The sequence below is a fragment of the Dendrobates tinctorius genome, unplaced genomic scaffold (assembly GCF_039654945.1).
Source record: "Dendrobates tinctorius isolate UK_male_01 unplaced genomic scaffold, ASM3965494v1 ptg000043l, whole genome shotgun sequence".
Classification (NCBI taxonomy): Eukaryota; Metazoa; Chordata; class Amphibia; order Anura; family Dendrobatidae; genus Dendrobates; species Dendrobates tinctorius.
In genome coordinates, this window is record NW_027361711.1 from 28298316 (window position 1) to 28320087 (window position 21772).

The window sequence follows — 21772 nt, forward strand, 5'->3', positions numbered from 1 at the left end:
CAGGCATTCCAGGGCAAAAGCCCAGACAAATACAAGTGCCAGTAATGGCATCACATGGGAGTTCTGGTTATCTAAGACAATTACGCAGCTGGACAAGATCCAGCCTGCTCCACCTCACTGCTTTATATTTCATCCATGAACTTCTCAATCTGTCTGTCAAAAAAGTGAGTCCATATTTAGAAGCTCAGACCAGTATCCTGATAATTGAAGGGTCATGAGCAGATTTCATAGCTTTAGTATTGATATGTAAACTCAGTTTTGATTTTACTTTGTTGGGAAAAGTGCTTCTCAATTTCTTGGAGCAGATTTGATCAAACTCCTCTCCCTGATTTCTTTGAGTTTGCCATAAAAGTGTTGAATAAAGGTGGTGCCGTAGAAATTGCCTATCTGGATTTAAGCAAAGATTTTGATATATTTATCTTTACGTAAATGTATGAAGTTATTGAAAATTAGACTTATATGAGTTTTACATTATCCGCATCAGTTTGACGTAGGTAAAAATACTAAAATTAGTACTGTGGTGGTGACGTCACTGGTAAAACCTGTCAAGAAAGATCGGAACAGTGGTAAAGAGACAGTTAGTGCTATCTAAGAGAGTTCATTAAAAAAAAAATAAATGAGGATGTTTTTACTGCTAAGACCCCCACTTTTCTTGATAATGGGGCTCTGAAAACCCCATTGGAATAGGTTGGTGTTTACTTATTGATGCAATTGCTCCATCGTCTATGGAACAGGTCAATCTTTGTATTCTGACATTTTAAGATACTACCACACCAGTGGTGGCCGTAGCTGTGAAGAGGTGACAATTTGCAATGTTAGGGATAGCCTTTTAAGAAGTTTAAGGCCCTCCACACATTAAATTTGGAAAAACAAACTAATTTGACAAGAACTGGAAACCATCTAATGTGTAACGGTGCCTCTACCTTCATGGATGATTGTGTTGTTCCAACGCTAGATATGCTGCTGCCAGAAATGTTTGTCGAGGGCTTCCTCTGATCTCCACATAGAACATATGCCCACTTAGATGAGCCAAGCGTTCATGTGCGGAGAAATCTGAATTCTGGTTGACTCACGTTTATTTAAGGTATATAGGCATAATTATTCTATGGATAATTTACTGGATTTTCAGGTATTGTTGTGTGTATAGAGTAGCTTCCTAGTAGGTAAGCTTTCCTTGTTTGTCAATTGCACAAAGTGTGTCATAAGGTTAATATTCTTGAAGTTGTTGATAAAAATTTTTAGCATTACTGAAAAAATGGTCAAAAATATGAAAACTAAAACTCCGTGTTTCAGATTGTAAAATAATGCATTTAGAGAGAAGAAATATTTTGTATGAGTATCATATTTGTAGTTCTTTATTAGTCTGTCTTGACTTCAGAAGAAAACGATTTAGGCTGTGTGCCCACGATGCGTTTTGTTAAGCGTTTCCGCAGCATTTGCGCCGGATCAGACGCTGCAGAAACGCTTAAAAGATGCATCAAATTAATTAGCATGCGTTTTTGGCTTTTTGTGCCAATGCATGCGTTTTTAACCGCTCAGGAATCGCTTAGCGGCTAAAAACGCAGCATGCTCATTAAGGGTGTGTGCAGACGCTGTGGAATCCGCTGCGGATTAATCCGCACGGATTTTGCAAAAGCCGCAGATAAACCGTAGGTCAAAAGACCTGCGGATTATCTGCGGTTTTGCCTGCGGTTTGGTCCTGCGGATTCACCATCTCCACAATGGTGGAGATAGGAACCCGCAGCGGATTCCGCAGAAAGAATTGACATGTCAATTCTTTCTGCAGTTTCAAAACCGCAGCAAATCCACGCGGATTTTTCCGCAACGTCTATACAGCGTTTTTTTTTTACCATTCATTTGAATGGTACTGTACACCGCAGCTAAAACTGCTGCGGGTCCGCAGCGGCCAAAAACGCTGCGGAAACGCAGCGGAATCCGCAGCGTGTGCACATACCCTAATTCCCGCATTGCTCAGCGTTTTTAGCCATCCCCAATGATCCCAGAAATCGCGTGTCAACAAACGTGTCAAAAACGCGTCAAAATCGCGTCAAAAATCGCGGAAAAAGACGCGCGATTTCTGGGAAGGGGATCCTTTTCCTGAGCGTTTAAAAACGCTAGCGTGGGCACATAGCCTTAGGGTTACTAATTTCTGACAGCTTCAACAAGACTGTAACAACAATATAGAATGTAAGAGGATGTTTACCTGCATAGATAAAAGAGCAAAAACATTGTAACTTTTTATTCGCTCTGCCCAATCCTTATCGTCCTCTCAATCCTCTAGGAGTACTGACCAATATTGGGTACTGTAGCTCAGCTCCAGCTTATTTCAATAAGGGCGGCACGGTGGCTCAGTGGCTAGAACTGCCCTTGCTGCAGGTCATAGGGGCCTACTTCTCCTTTGTATGCCAGGTCTCGCTAACACCCAGCCAGTGGCCCCAGCAGCATTCTCCAAGCTTGAGTGCTGGCAAGTCTTTTCTGCTCTGTCAACCAGCCCAAACCCCTCAGGTCCCTGACAAGCTGTGTGACTCTGGTGCTTTCCGCCTCGGTCTTTAGGATCGCTAGAGGTGTAGGCCACGTTTTTCTTTCAAGCCCCATATGACTAGTGAAACCAACTTGTTCCAGACCCCTGTCAGAAGCTCCTGCTTCCTCCCTAAGAGAATTAGACAGCTCCGAGTTCTCAGCACCTACTTCCGCCCATTGGGGTGAACGGTTTGATTCCACCATTGGAATCTTGTTTTTCTCTCTTTACAACACTGCTTCCTCTCTTTTTCACAACCCACAAATTGCACTGTTTTCCCCACTATTTAAGGCTCATCATGGCTCCTCCTTTCGCTGGGTGGGATCTCCTCTGGCTCACAATCCTGTTTTTCTGACTCCTCCCGTTCTCTGGAGTCACACTTTACTGGGTGGACCTTTTTATTCCACTTTAATCCCCCTTCAATGGCCACTCCTCATTATAGACGGGCACTCCCAGTTCCAACACTCCATTCTATAGGCATAACCTCTGAATGTAGTGAAACCTCCACCAGGGGGAGCTGGTGAAGGAAGAGAGGTTACACACTAAGAGCAGCAACCCTGAGCAACAGCACAGGTGCCACAGGTAACGAGAGAGAATAGTCAGACGAACCGAGTCAGAAGCTAGCAGGAGCAGACGTACCAGAAGGAGCAGCAATACACATAGTCAAAATACCAAGCCAAGAGTCAGAAAGCCAGAACATGAGCATGGGGTCCAAAACGTGAGATGAAATACGTGGTCGGGGTACAAGCCGGGGGGTCAGATGCCAGAGAGGGAACATAACAGCAGAGACGAATACCAAGAGACGGGGTCAGAGATCAGTCCGGGTCATACACGTGAATATCAGTCAAAGACAGGAGGATCACCAAGGTACAAGGGTCAGAGGCTCTAAACTGGAAGCTTGAGCTATCACTAACACTGGTCAGCAGGCTGTGAGAGACTGAAATAGCCCAGCTAACTCCAGAACAAGGCTGAGGAGATTAACCCCCGCATGACCAGTCCGGAGTGAAGACAGCAGAAGATAAACTCCGGATTGGACCATGACAGTACCCCCCTCTCAATGGGGGGGCCAGTGGACCCCCAGGCTTCCCTGGATGATGAGCGTGAAAGGCCCGGACCACCCGATCCGCATGGACCAAACGCGCCGGCACCCATGACCGATCCTCAGGACCGTATCCTTTCCAATGGACCAAGTACTGAAGTGAACGACGGAGCATGCAAGAATCCACCACCTGTTCCACCTCGTACTCTATCTGACCATCTACCATAACAGGTGGCGGGTGCGAGGGAGACTCATCAGAGGAAGGCACCGACGGCTTCAGAAGCGCCTTATGGACACATTAGGAATCCGTAATGACGGAGGCAAACGCAGGCAAAAGGCCACAGGATTAAGCACCTCTAAAATCTCATACGGACCAATAAACTTGGGACCCAACTTAGCAGAGGGAATTCTCAGCCTTATGTTTTTGGTGGATAACCATACCTTATCCCCCACCTGATAAGTTGGCCCCACCGAGCGTCGTTTATCCGCAAAAAATTTATATTTGCCTTGAGACTCCCCAATGCTTCTCTGAACCGCCCTCCAAACCTCCTCCAACCACAAAAAGGCCGAATCAGCCCCTGGACACTCCGAATCTAGTCTGGAGAATTCACCAAAATGAGGGTGAAACCCATAGTTGCAGAAGAAAGGAGAAGTACCAGTAGACTGATTGACACGATTATTGAAGGCGAATTCCGCTATAGGTATCACAGAGCACCAATCATCCTGTATGGATGTGACAAGACACCGCAGGATCTGCTCCAAAGACTGATTGGTCCTTTCAGTCTGACCATTGGTCTCGGGATGGTAGGCCGATGAAAAGGTCAGACTGATGCCCAGCCTTTTACAAAAAGCTCTCCAGAATTTTGCCACGAATTGCACCCCTCTATCAGACACCACACTGACAGGCACACCATGCAACCGAATCACATGCTCAATGAATAGCTTAGATAGAGTCTCAGCATTAGGAAGGCTCATTAAGGGTACAAAATGTGCTTGTTTACTGAACCTATCCACAACTACCCAGATCACGGTTTTGCTATTAGAGGGTGGGAGATCGGTGATGAAATCCATGGACAGGTGAGTCCACGGTCTATTCGCAATTGGCAGTGGCACCAATTCCCCGGCCGGCCGGTTGTGGGAGGCTTTAGCGCAGGCACAAATTTCACAGGAGGACACAAAACCAGTGACGAAAGAAGTCAACGAGGGCCACCAGAACAGCCTAGTGATGGCTTTACGAGTTGCCGAGATTCCAGGATGCCCACTCAGAGCTGAGTCGTGGAACTCCCGAAGCACCCTTAACCAATACTGGACAGGCACAAAGAGCTTATTTTCAGGTATGGATGGAGGAGCAAGTGATTGGGCCTCACGAATCTCCTGCTCCAATCTCAGGGACACCACAGCCACCACCACCCCACGCTGAAGAATGGAGGAAGGAGGCTCAGGAGGCAATACCGGATCTAGGCTGCGAGACAAGGCATCCGCCTTCACATTCTTGGAACCTGGTCTGAAAGTGATGGAAAACTGAAATTGGGAAGAAAAAAGTGACCACCTTGCCTGTCTCGGAGTCAGACGTTTGGCGGATTCGATGTAAGACAGGTTCTTGTGATCTGTAATGACAGTGATACGATGGACAGCCCCCTCCAAAAAATGCCTCCATTCTTCAAAAGCCAATCTAATGGCCAACAACTCTCGGTTAACCACATCATAATTTCTTTCAGCACAGGAAAATTTTTTAGAATAGAAGGCACAGGGTCTTAAGTTAGTTAATGTGGTGGGCCCCTGGGACAACACAGCCCCCACTCCCACCTCAGAAGCATCCACATCTAAGATGAATGGTTTAGACAAGTCAGGTTGAACCAGTACCGGAGCAGTCATGAAACGTTCTATTAACAAAGAAAACGCCGCCACAGCTGGAGCTGACCAGTTTTTGAGATCCGCCCCCTTTTGGGTGAGACCAATGAGGGGTTTGACCACTTGAGAGAACCCCTTGATGAATTTTCTATAATAATTAGCGAAACCCAGAAATCGCTGAAGACCCTTGAGATCTCTGGGTTGCACCCAATCCACAATGGCCTGTACCTTCCTAGGGTCCATACGAAACCCCTCAGCGGACAGGATGACCCGAGAAAGGACAATTCTTGAGTAAAAAATGAACATTTCTCCAATTTGGCAAAGAGTGAGTTCTCCCTGAGCCTCTGGAGAATCGCATGAAGATGACCCATATGACTTTGTCTATCAGAAGAATATATGAGTATGTCATCAAGATAAACAACTACAAAGTGTCCAATAAAATCAGAAAAAACATGGTTAATGAAATTCTGGAATACCGCTGGTGCGTTCGTCAAACCGAAGGGCATAACCAAATTTTCAAACAGACCCTCAGAGGTGAGAAATGCAGTTTTCCATTCATCCCCCTCCCGCACACGGATGAGATTGTACACTCCCCTGAGGTCCAACTTAGAGAACCACCTGGCCCCCGACAATTGATTGTACAAATCAGGTATCAGTGGGAGAGGATAAGTGTTTCTTATGGTTATTTTATTCAGTTCTTGAAAAGCGAGGCATGGGCGTAAACCATCATCCTTTTTTTTTTTTTACAAAAAAAGAACCCCGCTGCCACGGGAGAGACAGATGGCCGTATATGCCCTTTATGGAGGCTCTCAGAGATATACTCCTTCATAGAAGACCGCTCAGGGCCGGAGAGATTGTACAGCCGGGCTTGGGGCAATTTGGCACCGGGACCAAGATCCACGGCACAATCGAATGGGCGGTGTGGTGGTAGAACTTCAGCCTCCTTTTCGGAGAACACATCCTCAAAATCCTTCAGGTACTCCGGAAAACCCTTCAGACTGACGGATGACATAGACACAGTAGCAAGACAATTTTCAGAACAACCAGGTCCCCATTTAACAATATCCCGGGACCCCCAGTCAATAACCGGGTTATGCCGTTGCAACCAGGGAAACCCTAACACCAGGCCAGCAGGGAGGTTATCCAAAACAAAGCATGACATGCGCTCCTGGTGTAGGGCCCCCACCCTGAGGGTGAATTCTTTAGAAATGAAATGGAGACCATCCTTAGTGAGAGGTGTAGAGTCAAAAGCCACAATTTTTAAGGGAGTCCCCAACCTAACTGTCCTTAATCTACAGCGAGCCACCAGCTTAGAGTCAATCAGGTTCAGGGATGACCCACAGTCTACAAAAGCCGACGTATGGAAAAAGCCATTCTCAACACCAAGTTCCACCTTTAGCAGTTTCTTTGAAAATGAAGAAAAAGGTACCTGAGAGTCTGGGTGACCTCCACGATAATCACCCAGACTCAGCCGCTTGTTAGTCGGAGGACAGGAGGGCAGTCTTTTTCCAATGTCCGGGATCTCCGCAGTAAAAACACAACTTTCCATCATGTCGCCGTTTCCTCTCCTTCTCCTGGGGGTTGGTGGCTCCCACCTCCATAGGTTCAGATGGATGCAAAACATCAGGGTTAGCAGGGAAAAACGGAAACCCTCGTTGAGTAACACCTCTCTCCCGCAGTCTCTGATCCATACGGATAGCCTGAGTCATAGCCTCCTTCAATGAGCTGGGAGGTGGATGGAGAGCCAGAGTGTCCTTCAAGCAATCCGACAGTCCGTTCCTGAACAGACATCTCAGTGCGAAGTCGTCCCAGGACACCTCAGTGGACCATCGACGGAATTCGGAGCTGTACCATTCGGCTGAGTGCTTCTCTTGCCCCAGAACCATAATAGTGTCGTCTGCCACCCTAACACGGTCCGGTTCATCATAGATAAGTCCTAGGGCCTCAAAGAGCCTATCTACCGACATCCGTTCAGGGGCAAGTAGGGGGCAACAAGAAAGCCCAGGATTGGGGACCCTCCCTAAGTAAGGAGATAACAATCCCCACCCACTGAGTCTCATCCCCAAATGATCGGGGTCTAAGAGAAAACCATAATTTACAACTCTCCTTGAATATGTGAAATTTATCCTTTTCGCCAGAAAATGTGTCAGGAAGTTTAACTGAGGGTTCAGGAAAGTGCAAAATAACATCTACAGAGTCACCTGGTGGACAAACAATATGAGAGGTGTTTCCCTGCATGGTCTTAATAGTCTCAGTCAGTTCTTTCTGTAAGTGGGTATGAGACATGACAAGGGACTGATGATTCACAGGAAAGTCCTGCGCCATCTGCATCAAACTGGACACTTGATCTGCCAAGTTATGCAGCAGATCCATGACCAAAGAAAAAAAAAGTGCAAAATCCCATTTAAATGTATAGGTTAGTGATAATCTAGTGAAGCCTCCACCAGGGGGAGCTGGTGAGGGAAGAGAGGTTACACACTAAGAGCAGCAACCCTGAGCAACAGCACAGGTGCCACAGGTAACGAGAGAGAATAGTCAGACGAACCGAGTCAGAAACTAGCAGGAGCAGACGTACTAGAAGGAGCAGCAATACACGTAGTCAAAATACCAAGCCGAGAGTCAGAAAGCCAGAACATGAGCACAGGGTCCAAAACGTGAGACGAAATATGTGGTCAGGGTACAAGCCGGGGGGTCAGAGGCCAGAGAGGGAACGTAACAGCAGAGACAAATACCAAGAGACGGTGTCAGAGATCAGTCCGGGTCATACACGTGAATATCAGTCAAAGGCAGGAGGATCACCAAGGTACAAGGGTCAGAGGCTCTAAACTGGAAGCTTGAGCTATCACTAACACTGGTCAGCAGGCTGTGAGAGACTGAAATAGCCCAGCTAGCTCCAGAACGAGGCTGAGGAGATTAACCTCCGCATGACCAGTCCGGAGTGAAGACAGCAGAAGATAAAATCCAGACTGGACCATGACACTGAAGAGCTGGACAACTCTTTGTGCCCTTTCATTCCTTCTACACCAACGATGGGTGGGACCTTCTTGTTGTTCCATGCCAATAACAGCTATTTTAATGTTCATACGCGGCACCATCATAGACCGCGTAACGGTTGTCATCCTCCTTACGACTCGAGTCTTCCCAGCATCACTTTGCCCTTCTTACTGCAAGACTCAATCCTGCTGACTACGTCAAGTGTAATATGACGCGGGGCCGCAGCCATTGGCGAGGTACTCAACTGTTGTGTCTTGCCACATTACATGGAAGTGAGGTTCCTGGCTGGGTATGTAGACTTGTAGTGTGAGGGCGCAACGCCCATGCAGACCACATGTAACCTACGTTGCTGATTTGCCAGGACCATGTGTTGGACAGTTAAATGAGGGATACCACCATTTGAAACTAAACTTTCTACTGAACGGGAACTATGTAGGGAATACAGTGGAATGTAAGTTTGTTATTATGAATAGTTAAGCAAATTGAAGATAAAATGATCTCTAAAAAATATGTCTCAGTTCCTTTGTATTTTATATTGCAATTTTGTACATTTTAAAATTACAAAAAGGAAAATGGGCAGAAGCAAAAGTTTGGGCGCCCTTGGAGATTTGAGTGCTCAGATAACTTTGACCAAGGTTTCAGACCTTAATTAGCCTGTGATGATTATGGCTTGTTCACTGTCATTGTTAGGAAAGGCCAGGTGATGCAAAATTCCCAACTTTATAAAATCAACAGCCATGGGTTCTTCCAAGTAGCTGTCTAGCACTTTGAAAATGAAAATGGTGGAGGTCAACAAAGCAGAAGAAGGCTATAAGAAGATAGCAAAGCATTTTCAAGTTTCCCTTTCCTCAGTTCAAAATGTTATTATGAAATTGCAGTTAATAGGAATAGTGGAGGTCAAGATAAGGTCTAGAAGACTATGCAAAATGCTGTGAGGTCTGCTCATAGAATTGCTAAAGAGGCAAATTGGAACCCCTGTATGACTGCAAAATAGTTTGAAAGATTTAGTAGACTCTGGAGTTGTGGTACATAGCTCTACTGTTCAGAGACACCTGCACAAATTTGGCCTTCATGGAAGAGTCATCAGAAGAAAATCTCTCCTGCGTCCTCACCATAAAATTCAGCATCAGAAATATGCAAAAGAACATCTAAACAAGCCGGATGCATATTGGAAACAAGCAATGTGGATCGATGACGTTAAAATAGAACTCTTTGACCATAATAATAAAACAGTATGTGTGGAGAAAAAGGGGCACAGAATTTAAGGAAAAGAACATCTTGCCATCTCGTCAACCTTTAAGCATGAGGGTGAATTAATCATGCATTGGGGTTATATTGCAGCCAATGGTACAAGAACATTTCACAGGTAGAGAGAAGAATAGATTTAATAAAATTTCAACACATTCTTGATGCAAACATAACCCCATCTGTAAAAAAGATGAAGTTGAAAAGAGGATAGCTTCTACAAATGGATAATGATGCTAAACGCACTTCAAAATCCACAATAGGCTACCTCAAAAGGTACAAGCTGAAGGTTTTACAATGGCCCTCACAGTCCCCTGATGTGAACATCATTGAAAATCTGTGGCTAGAACTCAAAATAGCAGTGCATGCAAGACAACCAAAGAATCTCATAGTACTGGAAGAATTTTCCAAGGAAAAATGGATGATAATCCCTCAAACAGGAATTGAAAGACTCTAGGCTGGCTACAAAAAGCATTTATAAGCTGTGATACTTGCAAAAAGATGGTGCTACTAGATTCTAAAGTTATCTGAGCACACAAATCTCCAAGGATGCCCAAACTTTTGCATCAACCTATTTTCCTTTTTGCAATTTTTAAAAAATTATAATATATATATTTTTTCCTAAACTACAAAGGAAATGTGTAATCTTCATAATTACCAATAACTATCGTGCTACACACCACTAGTGTTGAGCGATACCGTTCGATACCCAAAAATATCGTATCGGATGGTATCGCCCGATACAAAAAAAATATCGGGTATCGCCGATTCCGATACCGGAAGTCCCATTCAAGTCAATGGGACTTCCGGTATCGGAATTAAAAAAGCCCTTTATTTCCTTGTTGGCTAATTCTACATAATTGAAAACAAATAAGAATCATGTAGAATGTATTGTGGGATGTGGAGGAGACATTAAAGGCATAGTGGTTTATTCAAATCACATGGCATAGCATTAATTCCAATTTTTTTTTTTCAAGAAGTTCGGAGTTAAAAAGATATTGACTATGTTAACTTTTTTATATTTTGTCAGATATGTATGTTTCGCAACTTCCATGCTCTTCACCTTCTTTTGTACTTCTCCCACTCTTTCTCCTTCATGATCCGCAGCAGTAGCATTTTTTTCATCAACTTTTTCTTCACCTTATTCATCTTCTTCTTCTTCACCTTCTTCCCATTTTTTTTTTCCATTCTTCATATTCTTCTTATTCAGCTATTATTAATTTTCATTTGCTATTTCTTCATCTTCTTCCTATTCTTCTTTTTCTTCATTTTCTTATGGTGACAGGCATTCCTGTAGTACTTATCTATAAAAGTTATAACATTACACCTTACGTTCTGCCTGTCACAAAAGATTTACAACAGGATTTGTCTGCGTTCAGTTTGGCCTGCAGCAGCAGGCATTTTCCAGGGGCACCACGGGGAGCAACGGACTCACCCCCATTTACTGCTTAGTCTTCTACTGCTTATAATTTCGATATCTTCTATGCTGATTTTTAGTCTTATGCTTAATGTTCTTCTGCTTTCTTTTTTGGCACCTAAGCCAAAGACTCTGGCGAGAACCAGCTGACAGTGCTGGCACCCGGATGGGTAGCAGAAGGTACCCATCCAAAGCAAAGTAGCCAGGCCGCAAGCCAGCCGCAGTTACCGAAACCCACAGTCCTACAGGGGGTCCATGTCCCATTGGCACTACGGATCCAGCCTTCAGTGCCAGATCCCGCAGTCCACATAGGAGTCACCTAAACTGCAGGCACCGTAGAGTCGGCTAACCCGGCCGCAAGACGACAGGACAACGGATTGGTGGCAAAGTGACCTTGACACTACCCGGAAACAGCTGACGTGCTGGAACCAGGCTGGGCAGGAGGGAGTACCCGTGCCAACAAAACTTCTGAGCAGCAACTGGTGATGTTGGAGCCAAGGGACAATCATGGTGTAGGCCGAGGCCTACTTGGTGGCAGTATTATATAGGTTGTAGACTACAAGAGACTGTCAACATGCTCCAATTAGGCATCTGTCTCCACTCTGTTTCCAGGATTTCACCTGACCACCAACACCGCCAGTTTATGCGTACAGTAGCCGTCTGCCCAATCCACACGTGTTCCTGTGTTACTGGGGTTCTGTAATGTCAGCAGATCCCCTGATGTGTGTCTGGCAATGTCTCCTGCTGTATCCACATTCCCACCACTTGTAGTGGGAAGGTGGACAGCGCAGGAGACAGTGCCGGACACACATTGGGGGATCAGCTCACGTAACAGAACACCAGAAACACAGGAACAAGTGTGGAATGCGTGGACGGCAACTGTGAGCAGGAACTGGCAGTGATGGAGGTCAGGGGAAATACTAGAGACAGAGTGGAGACAGAGGCCAAATCAGAGAATGTTTAAATCAGAAGTAGTTACAATTTGGAGGCAGCAGCAGTTTGCCCTCCACACAGCAGGGGATCAGCTGACGTTACTGACCCCCACTTTCACATGAACGAGTGTTTTTTTCTGTGTGGACAGCACTTCCTAGCACCAACTGGCGTTGTTGGAGCCCAGGGACAATCATGGTGTAGGCTGAGGCCTACTAGGAGCCAGGTGTAAATCGGAGGTATTTTGACTTTGGAGGGAGCAGGACACTTTGCCATACACACAGCAGGGGATCAGCTGACGTTACCGAACCCCACTTTCACATGAACGAGTGTTTTTTTCTGTGTGGACAGCACTTCCAAGCACCAACTGGCGTTGTTGGAGCTCAGGGACAATCATGGTGTAGGCTGAGGCCTACTAGGAGCCAGGTGTAAATCGGAGGTATTTTGACTTTGGAGGGAGCAGGACACTTTGCCATACACACAGCAGGGGACCAGCTGACATTACCGAACCCCACTTACACATGAACGAGTGTTTTTTTCTGTGTGGACAGCACTTCCGAGCACCAACTGGCGGTGTTGGAGCCCAGGGACAATCATGGCGTAGGCCGAGGCCTACTTGGTGGCATTTTTATATCGTTTGTAGGCTACAACAGACTGTCAACGTGCTCCAATTAGGCATCTGTCTCCACTCTGTTTCCAGGATTTCACCTGACCACCAACACCGCCAGTTTATGCGTACAGTAGCCGTCTGCCCAATTCACACGTGTTCCTGTTACTGGGGTTCTGTAATGTCAGCAGATCCCCTGATGTGTGTCTGGCAATGTCTCCTGCTCTGTCCACATTCCCACCACTTGTAGTGGGAAGGTGGACAGCGCAGGAGACAGTGCCGGACACACATTGGGGGATCAGCTCACGTAACAGAACACCAGGAACACAGGAACAAGTGTGGAATGCGTGGACGGCAACTGTGAGCAGGAACTGGCGGTGTTGGAGGTCAGGGGAAATACTAGAGACAGAGTGGAGACAGAGGCCAAATCAGAGAATGTTTAAATCAGAAGTAGTTACAATTTGGAGGCAGCAGCAATTTGCCCTCCACACAGCAGGGGATCAGCTGACGTTACTGACCCCCACTTTCACATGAACGAGTGTTTTTTTCTGTGTGGACAGCACGTCCGAGCAACAACTGACGATGTTGGAGCCCAGGGAAAATCAGGTAGTAGGCCGAGGCCAACTTGGAGCCAGGTGTAAATCTGAGGTTGTTTGACTGTGGAGGGAGCAGCACACTTTGCCATACACACAGCAGGGGATCAGCTGACATTACCAAACCCCACTTACACATGAGCGAGTGTTTTGTCTGTGCGTACAGCACTTCTGAGCACCAACTGGCGGTGTCGGAGCCCAGGGAAAATCAGGTAGTAGGCCGAGGCCTACTTGTAGCCAGGTGTACATCTGAGGTACTTTGAGTTTGAAGGGAGCAGGACACTTTGCCATACACACAGCAGGGGATCAGCTGACGTTACCGAACCCCACTTAAACAGGAGCGAGTGTTTTGTCTGTGCATACAGCACTTCTGAGCACCAACTGGCGGTGTCGGAGCCCAGGGAAAATCAGGTAGTAGGTTGAGGCCTACTTGGTGGCAGTTTTAGATTGTTTCTACAATACTACTAACTGTCAACGTACTCCAATTAGGCCTCTGTCTTCACTCTGTTTCCAGTATTTCTTCTGGCTTCCAACCACGCCAGTTGCTGCTCTGAAATGCCGTCTGCACAACCAACACTTGTTCCTGTGTTACTGGGGTTCTGTAACAGCAGCTTCTCCCTAGAGGTGAGTCAGGCAATGTCTCCTGCTCTGTCCACTTTTCCACTACAAGTAGTGGGAATGTAGACAAAGCAGGAGACATTGCCGGACTCACCTCTGGAGATGAGCAGATGTTACAGGACCCATGTAACACAGGAACAAGTGTTGATTGTGCAGACGGCACTTGAGAGCAGAAACAGGCGGTGATGTAGGCCGGAGGAAATACTCAAAACAGAGTGGAGACAGAGGGCAAATCAGAGAACATATTAAATCAGAGGTAGTCAGAAGTTGTACGCAGCAGGAGAGTTTGCCGTACACACAGCAGGGGATCAGCTGATGTTACCAAACCCCACTTAGGGTACCGTTACATCTAGCGACTCACCAGCGATCCCGACCAGCGATATGACGCGGTCAGGATCGCTGGTGAATCGCTGGGTGGTCGCTAGTGAGCTGCCACTCAGGCAGATCTCACCAGCGACATCGCTGGGGACGGGGATCGCTACTTACCTGTCAGACGCGGCGATCCTGCGTCCTCCCGCCCGGCTCCACGCGTTGCTCGTCGTCACAGCAGGAAGCGCCGCAGGAAGTGGACGACGAGGAATGGTCCAGCAGCTTCTCGTGCGATGAGCGATAACCAGCGGGGGATCCGGTCGGAGGTAAGTATCACATGCAGCGATATCGCTAGCAATATCGCTGTAACGTCACAAAATCGGTAACTTTACAGCGATATTGCTAGCGATATCGCAGTGTGTAACGGGGGCTTTACGCATGAGCGAGTGTTTTGTCTGTGCGTACAGCACTTCTGAGCACCAACTGGCGGTGTCGGAGCCCAGGGAAAATCAGGTAGTAGGCCGAGGCCTACTTGTAGCCAGGTGTAAATCTGAGGTACTTTGAGTTTGGAGGGAGCAGGACACTTTGCCATACACACAGCAGGGGATCAGCAGACATTACCGAACCCCACTTACACATGAGCGAGTGTTTTGTCTGTGCGTACAGCACTTCTGAGCACCAACTGGCGGTGTCGGAGCCCAGGGAAAATCAGGTAGTAGGCTGAGGCCTACTTGGTGGCAGTTTTAGATTGTTTCTACAATACTACTAACTGTCAACGTACTCCAATTAGGCCTCTGTCTTCACTCTGTTTCCAGTATTTCCTCTGGCTTCCAACCACGCCAGTTGCTGCTCTGAAATGCCGTCTGCACAACCAACACTTGTTCCTGTGTTACTGGGGTTCTGTAACAGCAGCTTCTCCCTAGAGGTGAGTCAGGCAATGTCTCCTGCTCTGTCCACTTTTCCACTACAAGTAGTGGGAATGTAGACAAAGCAGGAGACATTGCCAGACTCACCTCTGGAGATGAGCAGATGTTACAGGACCCAGGTAACACAGGAACAAGTGTTGATTGTGCAGACGGCACTTGAGAGCAGAAACAGGCGGTGTTGTAGGCCGGAGGAAATACTCAAAACAGAGTGGAGACAGAGGGCAAATGAGAGAAGATATTAAATCAGAGGTAGTCAGAAGTTGTAGGTAGCAGGAGAGTTTGCCGTACACACAGCAGGGGATCAGCTGACGTTACCAAACCCCACTTACACATGAGCGAGTGTTTTGTCTGTGCGTACAGCACTTCTGAGCACCAACTGGCGGTGTCGGAGCCCAGGGAAAATCAGGTAGCAGGCCGAGGCCTACTTGTAGCCAGGTGTAAATCTGAGGTACTTTGAGTTTGGAGGGAGCAGGACACTTTGCCATACACACAGCAGGGGATCAGTTGACGTTACCAAACCCCACTTACACATGAGCGAGTGTTTTGTCTGTGTGGACAGCACTTCTGAGCAACAACGGGTGTTGCTGTAGCCCAGGAAATAAAGTTCAGGTCATAGAAACATGAACACAACAGGAGACCTGGATCCTGTTGCCAGCCAATTATTTATTCTGGAAGAGGACTGGCAAATTCAGGTGAGATCCAGGCCTTGTTCATTTTCACAAAAGTAAGCCGGTCAACATTATCAGCGGATAGTCGCGTGTGACGGTCTGTTACCACACAACCTGCAGCACTAAAGACACGTTCTGATAATACACTGGCAGCAGGGCAAGCCAGCACCTCCAATGCATACTGGCTAAGCTCTGGCCATGTATCCAGCTTAGAGACCCAAAACTTGAACGGAGAAGAGTCGTCTAGGAGTACACTAACAGGGCAAGACAAGTAGTCTGTCACCATCTGACGGAAACGTTGCCTCCTGCTGACTGGAGCCGTCTGTGATGGTGTAGCCGTTTGTGGCGGTCCCACAAAACTTTTCCACATTTGGGCCATACTGGCCTTGCCTTGTCCTGCGGCACTGCCTCTGCTACCTCTTTGTGCTTCCTCCACTGCCTCTACCCACATGGCTGCTTTGAAAAGCACTACCAGCAACACTTGCGGGGGGAATGGAGAACATGATGGCCTGCACAAGTGTTTCTTGGTACTCCCGCATTTTACGCTCCCGGTTTAACTGTGGTATGAGGCTTTGTAAGTTGTCCCGGTAGCGAGGATCTAGAAGGGTGTACACTAGGGTGACCGGATCTCATATGGGGGGGAAAAAATGTCAGAATCTTGTTCGTCTGGACCCCACAAAACGATTCCCCTTTCCAGATATTGAGAGAGCCAAAATTTGAGCTCGATCAAACGACGTTAACCCGTGCCGCTCGTCGCTCAAAGTTTGAAAAAATCCAAATTGAGGTATTTTAAGATTTAGGTATTTTGCATAGTCTGTTAGACTATAAAGAATGTGACAACAACATTGCAGAAATAGCCCTGACCAAATTTTCGAACCATTTGTGGTATTTGAATGCAGAGTTGGTGGGATTATCGTTTTTTGATCCCACCATTACAGACAATGAAAAGTTGTTAATGGCTAATAAATTGCTCAGTAGCACAGATGAACCATCAGAGCACGCTAACCTACATGAGTTGATAATTTTACATAGTTATCTAATCTATTCTAGAGCTTTTGTTAAAGTAGTTTTTGAAACGTCAGAATATAATGCTCGGCATTTGCTTACAACTTGCAGGACATATTGCTTTTGTTCTTCATCTTTTGTCAGAAGGTCGTTAAAGTCGGTTACTTCCTACCTCTTTTAATTTTTCTTTCCTAACTTTTGGATTTACAACCCTAGCGTGCTCTGATGGTTCATCTGTGCTACTGAGCAATTTATTAGCCATTAACAACTTTTCATTGTCTGTAATGGTGGGATCAAAAAACGATAATCCCACCAACTCTGCATTCAAATACCACAAATGGTTCGAAAATTTGGTCAGGGCTATTTCTGCAATGTTGTTGTCACATTCTTTATAGTCTAACAGACTATGCAAAATACCTAAATCTTAAAATACCTCAATTTGGATTTTTTCAAACTTTGAGCGACGAGCGGCACGGGTTAACGTCGTTTGATCGAGCTCAAATTTTGGCTATCTCAATATCTGGAAAGGGGAATCGTTTTTGGGGTCCAGACGGACAAAATTCTGACATCGATTTTTTGCGATCACCCTAGTGTACACCCAATAATCAGCCGTGTGGAGAATGTTGGCGATGCGGCGGTTATTTAACAAGCACTGCAGCATGAAATCAACCATGTGCTGCAGACTGCTAACTGGACCGGAAATGCTGTCCCCAGCTTGAGGCAGCATCTCAGCCTGCTCAGCATCACCCCACCCTCGCTGTACACACTGACTACTAGAGCCTTGTGTACCTCCCTCCTCTGGAGAGATGTGTTCCTCCTCCTCCATTGACTCCTCGTCATCCTCCTCACTAAGTGTCCCCTGCCTGGGCCTTTGTGTGGAAGCATGTTGCGAAGACTTGCCAGAAGCAGATGGCATTTCTGACTCCTCATCCTCGACCTCTTCAAAAACCTCCTCACTTAGTGCTTGTAAGGTTTTTGAAGCAGACAGATAAGGGGGACAGTCATGCTGACTAGTGCATCATCTGCACTGGCCATCCGCCTGGAGTCATCGAAGGCACGCAAAACTTGGCAGATGTCCCTCATAGTGGCCCACTCAGTGGTGGTGAAGTGTGTCCGGCGCACAGTGCGACTTGTTTGCGCCTGATGCAGCTGGTACTCCATTACTGCTGCCTGCTGCTCACACAACTGCTCCAACATATGTAACGTTGAATTCCACCTGGTGGGGAGGTCACATATGATGCGATGTTCTGGCAGGCAGAATCGGAGTTGCAGAGATGTAATGCGCGATCTTGCCATGCTGGAACGCCGCAAGTGTGCACACTCTAGGCGAACCTTGTTCAGCAGTGCATCAAGATCCGGATAGTCCCTCAGAAAGCTCTGCACGACCAAATTGAGCACGTGTGCCAGACATGGTATGTGAGTGAGGTTGCCTAGGCCCAGAGCTGCAACTAGATTTCGGCCATTGTCACTCACTACCAAACCTGGCTGGAGATTCGCTGGCACAAACCACACATCGCTCTCCTGCTTGATGGCATTCCAGAGCTCCTGTGCTGTGTGGCTCCGATTCCCCAAACAAATTAATTTAAGGACGGCCTGTTGACGTTTGGCCACACCTGTGCTCATATCTGGCCTAACAGGCTCATGCAGTGCTGATTCCGAGGAACTAGAGTAGGAGGAGGACTCAATATGTACAGACTGCATTCCTGCAATCCTTGGAGTTGGCAGAATACGTACAGAGCCACTCTCCAGATCTGTACCCGGCTCCACAACATTGACCCAATGGGCAGTGAGGGAAAGGTATCGTCCCTGTCCATGGCTACTGGTCCACGCATCGGTGGTCAGGTGGACCTTGCTACTGACGGCGTTTAGTAGCGCATTTTTAATTTTTCCCTCCACATGCTTTTGCAGGGCAGGGACGGCTTGCCTGCTGAAATAAAAGCGGCTGGGCACATTGTATTGTGGAACTGCCAATGACATCAAGTTCCGGAAGGTGTCAGTCTCCACCAGCCTGAATGACAGCATCTCAAGGGCCAGTAGTTTGGCAATGCCGGCATTCAGAGCCAGTGCTCGGGGATGGTTTGCCGAGTATGGCTGCTTTTTCTCCCATGCCTGTGCTACCGATTGCTGGTGAGTGGCCTGGGAGTGTGCTGATGACTGAGAACGTGGTTCAGTGGGTGGAATTTCACTGGGTCTCTGGACAACAGTGGCAGAGATTCTTCCATGGCGTTCCAGTGAGGAAGCCGTACCAGCTGTGTGTGAGCTGGAGGAAGAGGCCCCAACACGAGCTGAAGAGGTGGTAGGTGCTGCTGAAGGTTGGCCTACATCTTCAGTGTGTCTGTGTAACTCCACCTCGTGCTTGGTACGCACATGTTTCCACATATTTGTGGTATTGAGGTTGCTCACATTTTTCCCTCATTTAACTTTCTGATGACACAGCTTGCATTTGACAAAGCAAATGTCATCTGCAACTGTGTCAAAAAAAGACCACGCACTGCAAGTCCTGGGAGCGCCCGTTTTGTGTTTTGGAAGAGGATTGCTCCTCACGGGTGCCAAAGTGGAGGCTACAGGCAACCAAGTCTGCCCCGCCCTCTCCCTCCTCTTTTGGTCGTTCAGGGAATCTCTTCCTCAGAGCTGCTCCCACCACCTTCCTGTGGCTGACGCCATGATGGGTCAAGGACCTTATCATCTCCACTCCCCTCTTCAAGCACCGGCTGGTCCTGGGTTATCTCGCCAGCACCGTACGCACCAGAAATTGGCAACTGAGTCTCATCATCATCAGATGAGTACTGAGGTGTGCTGACAATAGGCACTGGCCCACCTGCCTCTTCAGATTCAGAGGGACAAAGCAGTTGCGCATCACTGCATACTCCCTCTTCTTCACGCTCTAGAATGCTGCTTCGCTGGCCACCTCTTTCCAAGCCAACAGATTCTGAGAACAGAACTAAAGATTGAGATGCAGGGGTGGCATTTATGCACATGTAATCGAAGTACATGTATCAAAGTACTACTGGCAGTTATAACATGGATGAATGTGACACGCATCTCTATTCTCTTCATACAGGTAACCAGCTTTTCCAATCTCTGCTCTGAATCCACTCCTGTGTCTCCATTCAATGTCAGCAAGCAGTTAATCCTGAATGCTATCTCTGTGTTTTCAACTCTGCAAGCTTATATCTGGTAACCAGCTTTTCCAATCTCTGCTCTGAATCCACTCCTGTGTCTCCATTCAGTGTCAGCAAGCAGTTAATCCTGAATGCTATCTCTGTGTTTTCAACTCTGCAAGCTTATATCTGGTATATAGTTTTTTTCAACTTACTCTGCTTGTCCCCTTTTGTTGTGAGGTCAAGAAACTTTTCAAAGTGCTTTATGATCCATGTAGTGCTGGACATGTGTTTATTTGACCACAACATTTTATTGGGTCCTTGTGTCTCAATTTAGTGTGATTGATTAACAAGAAGAGAGAGAGCCAACAAAAAAAAAAAAAAATCTTAGCCTTAACCTCCTATATATTCAGACCTAGCTAGGGGGAGCATTTATGCAGGGGTGGCATTTATGCACATGTAATCTAAGCATGTATCAAAGTACTACTGGCAGTTATAACATGGCAGTTAGACAGGGCAGGAGACAGGTAAGACATTTATATACATCTACTCCCTGTACATTAGGAGTACAACAAATATATACCATATGCATTTGTGTAATTTTAATCCTGGCCGCTGCATTCACACACATCCACCGCCCTGGCATTAACTCTCTACACTCCATCCATATTGGCCCCTCGCTTCTTTCCTCTCCTATGTATAGCACTCACGCTCTTTTCACGTTGTTAAATTGCACAGATCCAGTCAGTCCCACCATTCAACATAAGAGACGCTTTCACAAATCACTTAACCATCTGCTCACTCTTTCTATCCTCCTTCTCCTAGTTGCAGGAGACATTGCTCCCAACCCTGGTCCCCCATGTTATAGAAAGTCAAACCCCCCGACTGCTACACTTAGAAACCCCTCTAATCTGATTAATATTCCCTGCCTGCCATCTGTCTCTCTTAATTGTGCACTTTGGAATTCTCGCTCAGTGTGTAACAAACTCTCCTTCATCCATGACTTCTTCCTTTCTAATTCTCTTAACCTCCTGGCTCTTACTGAAACCTAGATTCAGCAGTCAGACACTACCGCTGCTGCTGCTCTTTCATACGGGAGGCTACACTTCTCTCATACCCCAAGATCAGACAGTAGATATGGTGGAGGCGTTGGTCTGCTCCTATCACCAAAATGTACCTTTCAGGTTATCCCTCAAGTACCCTCACTTGTCTTCCCTTCTTTTGAGGTCCATGCCGTCAGACTCTACACCCCCTTCTCCATGCGAGTGGCGGTGGTGTATCGTCCTCCCTGCCCCTCCCATCAGTTCCTGGATCATTTTGCCACTTGGCTTCCACATTTTCTCTCCTGTGACATCCCTACCCTCATCATGGGAGATTTCAACATCCCCATTGCTCTTCCCCTCTCACCATCTGCTATTCACCTTATATCTCTAACCTCCTCATTTGGCCTTTCGCAGCTTACTAATTCTCCGACGCATGAAGACGGAAACTCCCTCGACTTGGTCTTCTCTCGGCTTTGTGCAGTGGATGATTTTGCAAACTCCCCTCTCCCGCTCTCTGACCACAATCTTCTTTCATTCTCTATAAAGAACTGCCAGGCTGCTCAGGTCACCCCCACTGTCCAGACTTATAGAAACATACAGACCATTAACACCCAGAAACTTATAAAGAACTTGCAGTCTTCATTGGCCCCTATCTCCTCCCTCTCATGTCCTGATTCTGCATTGAAGCATTACAATGAAACACTTCAAAGTGCCCTGGATGAATTTGCACCCCCTATAAATAGAACACCACAACGCAGACGGTGACAACCCTGGCACACGGTGCAAACACGTTTCCTGCAGCGGTGCTCCAGGTGCGCCGAACGTCTGTGGAGAAAATCCAATCTACACGAAGATTTCATCCATTTTAAGTTTATACTTAGAACATACAACACTGCCCTTCACCTCTC